Source organism: Phoenix dactylifera, chromosome 7, assembly GCF_051530095.1.
Source record: "Phoenix dactylifera cultivar Ajwa chromosome 7, Ajwa_hap1_PhDact_Kaust_v1.1, whole genome shotgun sequence".
NCBI classification, from domain to species: Eukaryota; Viridiplantae; Streptophyta; class Magnoliopsida; order Arecales; family Arecaceae; genus Phoenix; species Phoenix dactylifera.
In genome coordinates, this window is record NC_143196.1 from 9347010 (window position 1) to 9355804 (window position 8795).

At 38.6% G+C, this 8795-nt stretch overlaps 2 long non-coding RNA genes across 2 annotated transcripts; both read right to left on the minus strand.

Annotated features, from left to right (window-relative positions):
* Positions 1–353: 353 nt before the first annotated feature.
* LOC149753135 (uncharacterized) lies at positions 354–690 on the minus strand. The gene is made up of 2 exons (XR_016395920.1): positions 630–690; positions 354–531 (listed from the first exon to the last, which is right to left on the minus strand). It is a non-coding gene; the product is annotated as an uncharacterized LOC149753135 (long non-coding RNA).
* A 915-nt stretch (positions 691–1605) lies between these two features.
* Positions 1606–2224, minus strand: LOC149753136 (uncharacterized). The gene is made up of 3 exons (XR_016395921.1): positions 2068–2224; positions 1743–1987; positions 1606–1659 (listed from the first exon to the last, which is right to left on the minus strand). It is a non-coding gene; the product is annotated as an uncharacterized LOC149753136 (long non-coding RNA).
* Positions 2225–8795: the final 6571 nt, after the last annotated feature.

The window sequence follows — 8795 nt, forward strand, 5'->3', positions numbered from 1 at the left end:
GAGACCCCCCAGCCAGGTATATATGCGGCTGGGGGGAGAAAGGGGGGAGGTGAGCAATATCTCCCAGAGCACTCTCTTACTTGCGATTATCACCTCTCCTCCTCCTCCAATCTCCTCTGACTTGACCGTCGGAGGGCCATCACCACCCTGGTGGTGGTGCAAGGCTTGTTTGCAGGTTTCTTGGCGGAAGGTGGAGCGCAAGCAACACCAACCAAAACAACTCAGACGGAACCCCGTTCACACCGCAGTGCCAATCGTTCACGGTTTGGACCACCAGCAACAAAAAGCATATTAAAAAACATATTATAGCAATATGAACCTGCATTACATTTACATCAAGACAAACATACAGATCATTCGAAACATTCATATTGTCATATAAGATTAAATTTACATAAGTTTAGAATTACAATGTATTTTGAAAAATATAAGAAAGATACATATAAAACTCATTAAATAACAGTCTAAAAAATATCAGGGACCGCATTCAGCCCCATCATCATCTCTGCGAGCTGTTGAAGTATCAGGAACCTAAAAAAAAAAAAAATTTAGAAGTTAGGAATATGAAAATTATTAACTCATGCAAAATAATAATTATGTATAGTCATCAAATACATATAGTTATTTACCTGAGGAGGGAGAAATCGCTGTAACATAGATGAAATATGCTCAAGCTGAGACTGCAAAGTTTGTTGGTTCTGCTTCAGCTCTGCCAACTCTGCCTGATGGCAATCCTTCATATCTTCAATTGTTGCCCGAAGTCTACTAACTTCTGCATTGCTACTGCCTTCTCCAGCATTTCTTGTATACATGCCCACTGCAGACAACTGAGTGGGGGTAACTCCAACGCCATAACCCCTCACTCGACCATAACGCTCTGGGCCCAACAATTCAGCGAGCACCTGAGCTTCGACATGACTGGCCACGTCGGATGATGATGACTCTCCGACGCGCTCTGAAATAAGAGTTGTTGCCCTGTCCTATATCTCTTAAAAGAAAAAGTCAAATTAATGTATGCCAATAATAGAACTAATAATAATATCGTTGAAAGATTCAAAGATGAATACATACAACTATATTCTTGACTCCTCCCGAACAAAACTGCCATCTCGGTGGGTGTGAGTCATCTTATAAAACTCCACCTTACCAGGCTCCCTCCCATTATCATCCATCTACAACAAAAAGTATATTGACAAGCTAGTTATCTTGATACATGCTATATGATAGAGTAGTTAAAAATAGTTTCAAAGAGTTTCAAAAAAAACTTACGAATTCAGCTCTACGCCTAGCATAACTCATCGAGCCTGAAGTATGAGGAACAGTTTGAGAGGCTCGTGCAGCTCTACCAATGTTGGAATATGTCTTCCAAAAAAAGAATAAACAATATAATATATTTAATGTATAAATTTGTAATATATATTATTAGTAAATACAATCTAAAGTATTGAAAAAATATACACAACCTGAGCTTTCTCGGAAAACCAGTAGTGGACAAGCTCCCTCCACTGATGAGGGATTACATCAGGAGGACAAACATGGGCAACCTCCTCTTCTGTCATACCATCGTGCTTCCAGTCCGCCTTTAACTTGGCCCTATATTTTTTCGTTGACGGACTTCAACACCCAATCATGGCTCTCTTTAAGAAGCAAAAACTTACGCTACACCAAAATAATTAAAGAATGTTATAACAATATTAAATCAAAAAATAAAATTGTGATAGTAAGCAAATTCAATTATTTACCTCAATAACTTTAAGAAGCTCAACCTTATACGAAGGAAGCATTTCATTCCATTTCGTATAGTTGAGCGGACACAACTGACCATTCCGCGCAACCGATCCTAGAAAAGTCGATAAAATGCTTGCAGCCCTCTTGATGGGCTGCCCCAGTTCATTGCAATGGACAACGATCTTCTCATCCTCATGTAGATTCCACACATCCCGTGCTCGAGTGGGTCATCGTGTCCTCCTCATTCTCCCCAGTCCATCTATAAAAATAAAATAAAATATACATTAATTAAAACATTAAAGGCAAATGATTTAATATATAAAATGTAAATCAAATTACCCTGGATATGCACGTCATCCATGTCTGGACAATCAGCAGGTGACACGTGCTCAGACTGAGACTCGTGTTGAGTATGGAACTCGTGCTGAGAATGGGACTCGTGCTGCTGGGACCGTAGGAACTGATCGGAAGAAAATCCCACGGATGTGTGCTGAAACTCAACATCTCTGAATCGTTTTCCTCGCGGCATGTTGTTACCTAGTATGCACAGAAAGAATCAAGGATTTTCATCAAAAGAAGAATAAAAAAAAAGGATTGAAAGCCTGTTGAGCTGGCACCTGGAAAACTGCACCTGAACACTATAATCAGATACAATTGGCCCAACGTATAAAGAGCGTGCAATGTGAAGCTCGGATTGCAATGTAGACAATGCTTTGAGGAATAGAATGTGATGACTGAATGAACAGGAGCCCTCTTGTTCAAGAATATCCTCTTATCAGACATGACAAGTTAAAAGCAAATATCCATATATTATTTAGGAAAACAAAAAATATTACACTATCTTCAATCAAAATCTAGGATAAAGAAATGTTATATTACAAAATGTAAAATTAAAAAAAATACATAAAGTAATAATAAATGAACCATCCCAGTATTAAATAATAGCAGGAAATTACTTTTGTCATCTACACTTAAAACCTAACAAAACCAAGAAAATATAAAACACCATATGGCTAGCATCGTGATAAAATAATTCTTGTAAACAACCACAAATAAAGAAGCATCATTTTTACTACTGAGGGTGAGTATTGTATAAGTAAAACCAATTGACGTCAATAAAGAGTGACCAACATCGACATTTATCCTCTATGGTGTGTACTATGATGGCAAACTGAAAGCAACCATGATTTTCCCAAAATTCTTAACAAGAGAGTAGCATAAAAGGGAGTTAAAAACGTATGTGGCCAACAAGAGAGTTAGATATATTTGTGATTTGTACTTCAGTTTCACTGATTGATAGATTTTTAACATTAATTCTGTATACTCTAATTGCAGATAAATGTGACCATGTTTCTCCAGTTTCCTTACCAAGGGAGAAGCATGACAGAACAGATGGAAATAAACAAACACGAGGTCTCAGTAAAAGCAAACAATAGGCTTGTAGCAATATGTCCACAACTTATTAATTCATGCAGTTACCACCCAGGAAAAAAGAGAATTAAAGAAGAGTTCATTAACAAGCATGAAACTGGATCCTTAATGAAAAACAGGGTATCTTTAACAGACATTGGAAATGCTAAACATAAAAAAGATGAAGTTGACTACATAGAAACAAGTCAAATACCTATTTTGGTTTCAATGCATCTTCAGAAGATCCTAACTTTATTCTCTATAATCTCTGCAGTTGTCTTGACATGATATAACGGAAATATGAATCCATGGACTTTGACAAAATACATATTCAGGCGAATCCTGAGTGTGTGTGTGTGTGTGTGTAACAGGCCCCCATGCAAGCAGAAAAGTACAAGAAAAAATGTCAATTAATAAAGAAAAAAAGGAAAATAAACAATGAGCTAAAGAATCAAAAGGACAAGAGATGATTGTATATATAGACACATGCACACACGCACACAGCTGTTAAATGTGTCAGCATATGAAAATTCATCAACTAACCTTCAAGTTCTCAAGATGTCGCCATAGCTCTTCATCATTACCTTTTAAGAGTTCAGATAAACGTGAAAGCGTAGAGTGAATTCCCACGGAGCTATTATCTAATTGTTGACAGAAATGGTCCACAAAATCACTCATCACTCCTTGCTTCTAGAAATGCAGCAAGAGGAATTACAAATTTGAAGCTTCTTATTTCTCTAGCTTGTGATGTATGCCTCAGGCGACAAATGCATGCAAATGTCAAGCAAGGATCTGAAAGAAACTCTCTCATCGAGTGCATGAGATATAGGTTCTGTCAGAAAGATCAGACAGTATCATTTGCTTTTCTTATAAAGCATCTAAACATTTGTCCTCTATGTATCTCCAGTAGAATTGGGTACAATGGCGCTCACTCCTTGAATAGAGACGACTGAATTATGTTACTTACCGTCTAGTAAACCAAATAATATAGTAGAAAACATATGATGTTGATGAATTTTGGCTCCAACAAGCTTACATATGTGGAAGTGCAATACATCCCTATTTTGCCCTCTTTCTTGCTTATCAGTGAAACTAAAATGCTCACTTTCTGGGAATTAATTGACCTCTTCACTGATGAACAAATACCAGTTAAAAGAAATCCGAAAGAAAAAAACCAGTCCATGTTTCTTGAAGCCGCATGGACAAGAATCAAAAGCAAGTTCTAGTACTCTTTTACGTTTTATCTAATCGCATGGCAGACAGTTTCATCAAAGCCCAGGGGTTATGGATCAAGTCTAGGTCTGGTTTGGACATTAGAAACTAGAAATAATCCAGAAAAATCAACCAATTTGTGTTTCTTGAACCCCAAGTTGAGAAAGGGAACTTTGTGATATGAGGAGGAAAAAATGTACATGAGAAAAGAAAAATAACCTTAAGAGCAGAGAGAGCCTGTTCGATTTGATCGGCAGAGAAACCATCGAGCGAGAGCTTGTCGTAGATGGTCCGGAGCCTCTTCCCTTTTTGAGCTCACGAAGCGGTGTCCGTACTGGTGGCCGGTCGCTCGGCGCCGAAGACGAGAGAGGAGGATGCGGACGATCGCTCGGCGCCGGAAAGGAGAGAGGACGAGAGGAGCTTGGCGGAGGACGTCGCTCGGCGCCGGAGAGGACAAGGGTCGGTCGGTCGCTCGTCGTCGGAGAGGAGGGAGGAGGAGCCAGAGGAGCTAGGGTTTGATCGATTGGGATGCAAAATGAGGAGGAGGGGAGCGGCCGCTGGTTTTGTTGTGAATTTGACTTTTGACGACGCGTATAAGCGTCGTTTTAGGTGGAAAATACGACGACGCTAATAAGCGTCGTCTATTGCTAAGAATTGCCGACGCTAAATGAAAGCGTCGGCAAATGTATGAGCGGTGAAATTTTTCCTGACGCTTCATCCTAGCGTCGGTAAAAAAGAGTCGGGAAAGGCCCATTTTCCTGTAGTGAACTTTGTCTCCAGCCACTAAGTCAAGTTCAGTCTTTTGATTGGTCAAAAAGGTGCTGCAAAGTAAAGAATCAAATCTGATCCGAATCTGCCTATATTAAATGTGTTGAAAAAGGGTTTCCAAGGCTTCAAATTGTTTCAAACGGAAAAATAACTTCACAAGTCTATAAAAGGAGGTTCATACCTCATATTACAGCAAAGAAAAGAAGAGAGTTCTATAGGATTAAAGAGAAATCAAGAGAGTACTGTGCTTCGAAGTAAAAAGTCTTCCTTGTTGAGAAATTGAGTATAGTGCTTTCATTTTTGTTATTTTGATTAAGTATTGTAAGAGAGTTGTTGAGCTCTTGTTAGTTTGAGTGATAAAAAGAGATTGCTTTGGAGAATTGTACTCTAGATAAATAAGAGAGTGTTTGAGGGAGTAGATTAATCAAGGGTTAGCTCGGATATCACCAAATGTAAAGGTTGCTTGCACTCGGAAGACAAGCGATTTGTAAAGCTTTGGATAAGCATAGTAGATTAATCTCAAGAAGAAGTTTTGGGGAGTGTATGTAGGCTCACAAGGAGACCGAACCACAATAAATTGTCGTGTATTATTTTTTTTTCCTTCACTCTTTATTTTTCAATACTTAGTTGCATATTTGTGATTATTATTTGCTATACTTATTGTATCTAGTTTATTTCATTAGATTTAAAAACTTGAGATGATTTGATTTTATTTTCATAAAATTTTATAAAACCCAATTCACCCTCCCCCCCTCTTCGGTTGCCTAGTTGGGCCAACAAAAATCATATCTTGATTCTCTTGGCAATAGATTAGGCAGATAGGGGCAGCTATACAATCCATATGATGGAAATCATTTCTTGATTTCCTCAGCCAACCATGCAACTAGATTTGGCACATATGACCAGCTATATAATCCCATGTGATAGAAATTATTTCTTAATTTTGCCAAGTATGGACATATTTGTAGAGATTTTCTTTATATGGATCATATCATTTCTTTAATGTAGTGATATTGATCTCTTTAATGTAAGGATATTGATCTCATACGAAGTGTATATAAGCATGTCATAATAGCAAATGAATTTCAAGCCTTTTGGCTGCAAATTTCTTTCTTAACACTTTGCATGTGCCTTTTTATAAGCTTAATTGTTTAGGCTGCTAGCAAAATTCTTGAAGGCTCTCCAAACCCCTTGTTATTAGCTCCCTTCGAAATTATGCAGTGATATAGGTGCAGTAATAGCAACATCTGTAACATTTGAATGTGTTAACTTGGATAATTTTTCCTTGCCCTCTAATCGTGGGTAACTAAGTTCCGCACTAGTAGGTTGCTGGCCTTCTAGGGTCATGTTTAAGGGCAGGATGAATGGTTGCCTAATGCTAACTGCAGTTGACTACCATGCTAAGGCAGCTTCTCTTTATGTTTGCCATCATTTTTTGTTTTGCAGCAGTCAAGCAGTTCAATTGTTTTTCTTTACATCCTTAATCTAAATAATAATCAAAGTGGGATTAGTGGATGATTTATCATCATTTTGATCATAGTATTTACATCTTTTTTGATGGAAGATCATAGTAGTTACTTCTAAACTAACAAAGGATTAGCATGAAAATTATATGGAGAACTAAACTTTACTAAATGTGAACTAAGTTGCCCTTGCTGTTCAAACAAGAAAAATCTTCTACTTGATAGAATTACAGCTCTTTTTGTTCGGTTCGAGTTGTATCTTTCGCGGGAATGAATGATTTACCTTTTTTTTCGCAATGTCAATCGTCAAATCCCCACAATGACCATTTTGAGATATGTGTAGTAGATGGAAGAAAGAGGTCGGAGTGCTTTGAGAGCTGCGCAAGGTACGAGCTAATGGTGGACATCGCGAAAGAAGTTCCATCATTCTTTTGCGCGAAAGATACAACCCAAACCCCTTTGTGTTAATTGGATTGCTACAGAATGCCAGACTCCATGTTGATACTCCTGTTCCAACTGTCAGGAAGAACAGTGCTGTGGGATCATCTTCTTGCCTAGGTTGGTTTATTCTGTCAGGAATTGATAGTGTGGTGGGTCTGGTCTCAAAAAGCTAGCAACTCAACACAAACACAATGATTCACATTGAATTAAAGGGCTACGTACAATTTCTCACGCTTGTGGAACTTTTTTTTAACCTGCGACTCATTGCAATCTCTATCCAATGAAGAGCGGATCGTGATGATTGAAACTTGCACAAGCCATAAGTATGTACATCACCCACATCTTTGTGCTTCAAAGATCATGGAAGCTAATTAAATTTTAGAATGCGCAGCCCCACATCATCTCTTTTAAAAGCAAAAGAGGAAGAAAGCGGGCACTAGACATAAAAAAGGGAGAAGAATATGGAGAAGCTCCACTGTATTCACTGCCAAAAGGGGCTTTGAAAAGTGCCATTAATATTTAATGCTATCTCACCATCAACATTCTTTCAAAATTTCATAGTCTCACAAAGCAATCCACGTCCATACTGCATATCATATAAGAAGGAAACAAAAAGATACACAACTAAGGCCCAAATAGGGCCCCAAACCAAATCATAACTCTTAAAGAAAAGAACAAAAATGAACAAAAAAAAAGGACCTACTACTTTGCTGACATTCTCATTTGAAACTCACATTCTCACACCACACCCTAATCACCCACCTCATGAAAGATGGAAGGAAAGAAGGGTGATTCAATATATTCTACGAGCACAACAATCTCAGCCTTGAAGGCTAAAATGAAAAGGAAAATAAAACAAAAGAAGAGAAACACATGACATAGCTAGACCGAGATGCCATGGAGGGCAAATAAGAAGAAGAGCTCTATGTCGGGAGATGTGAAGAATGAGATGGAAGGTCTTTGCGAGGAGCAGTGGAAGGTCATCAGGCGCCGCTTCTTGGGCGCTGGAGGGCAGCGGAGGTGCTCCGGTATTCGGAACCTCCAGGCTTTTGGAGTGGAAAAGCCAGAGGTGGAGACATCATCGCTATTCTTAGCTTCCATTTCCAGCATTGCTGGTTTGGAGGGGCCATCAGCTGTGGACTGAAGCTCTGGGGCTGGTTCTGATGTCGTCTTTCGCCGAACAAGGCAGTGCTTGCAGTTAGTCTTTCTTCTTCCTCGTTTACAAGATGGAGCCATTTGAATGGTGGCAGAAGAGATCAACTTCCTAAAATCCAATAAGATTTCTTGGAACACAATTATTTTGTGTTACTAGGCTATATAATCTAATATGCCACAAAAACACACTATGAGCTCTGTCCACAAAAATCTTAGAAGGAGAAACGTTGAGAGCTTAACATTCCTATGCTAAAATTAAAACAAAAACCACCCAAAACCAAAAGAAACAACTAGACAAGCACCCTTATTGACCTCAAAGAAGATGGCAGAAAGAGAGAAATTTTGCTAAGCTACTGCTAGTTTGTGAGCTAGAGAAAACCTTCAAATTTGGTCTTCGGGGAACTTTGGCGAGTCACTAAAACCTCTACCAAATGTGGCCAACCTAACAAGCCCCATTCTGGATTAAAAAGCTGCTATACTTGAGAGTTCACAAGAACTCTCAAAATAGCAAGATTCTTCAAATACTTCCATGATTATGACTCAAGAACTTTCCAACCAAAAAAAAAGAGAGATCATGTCTCGAACTTAACAATTTGAGACAAAACCCATTGAACTACT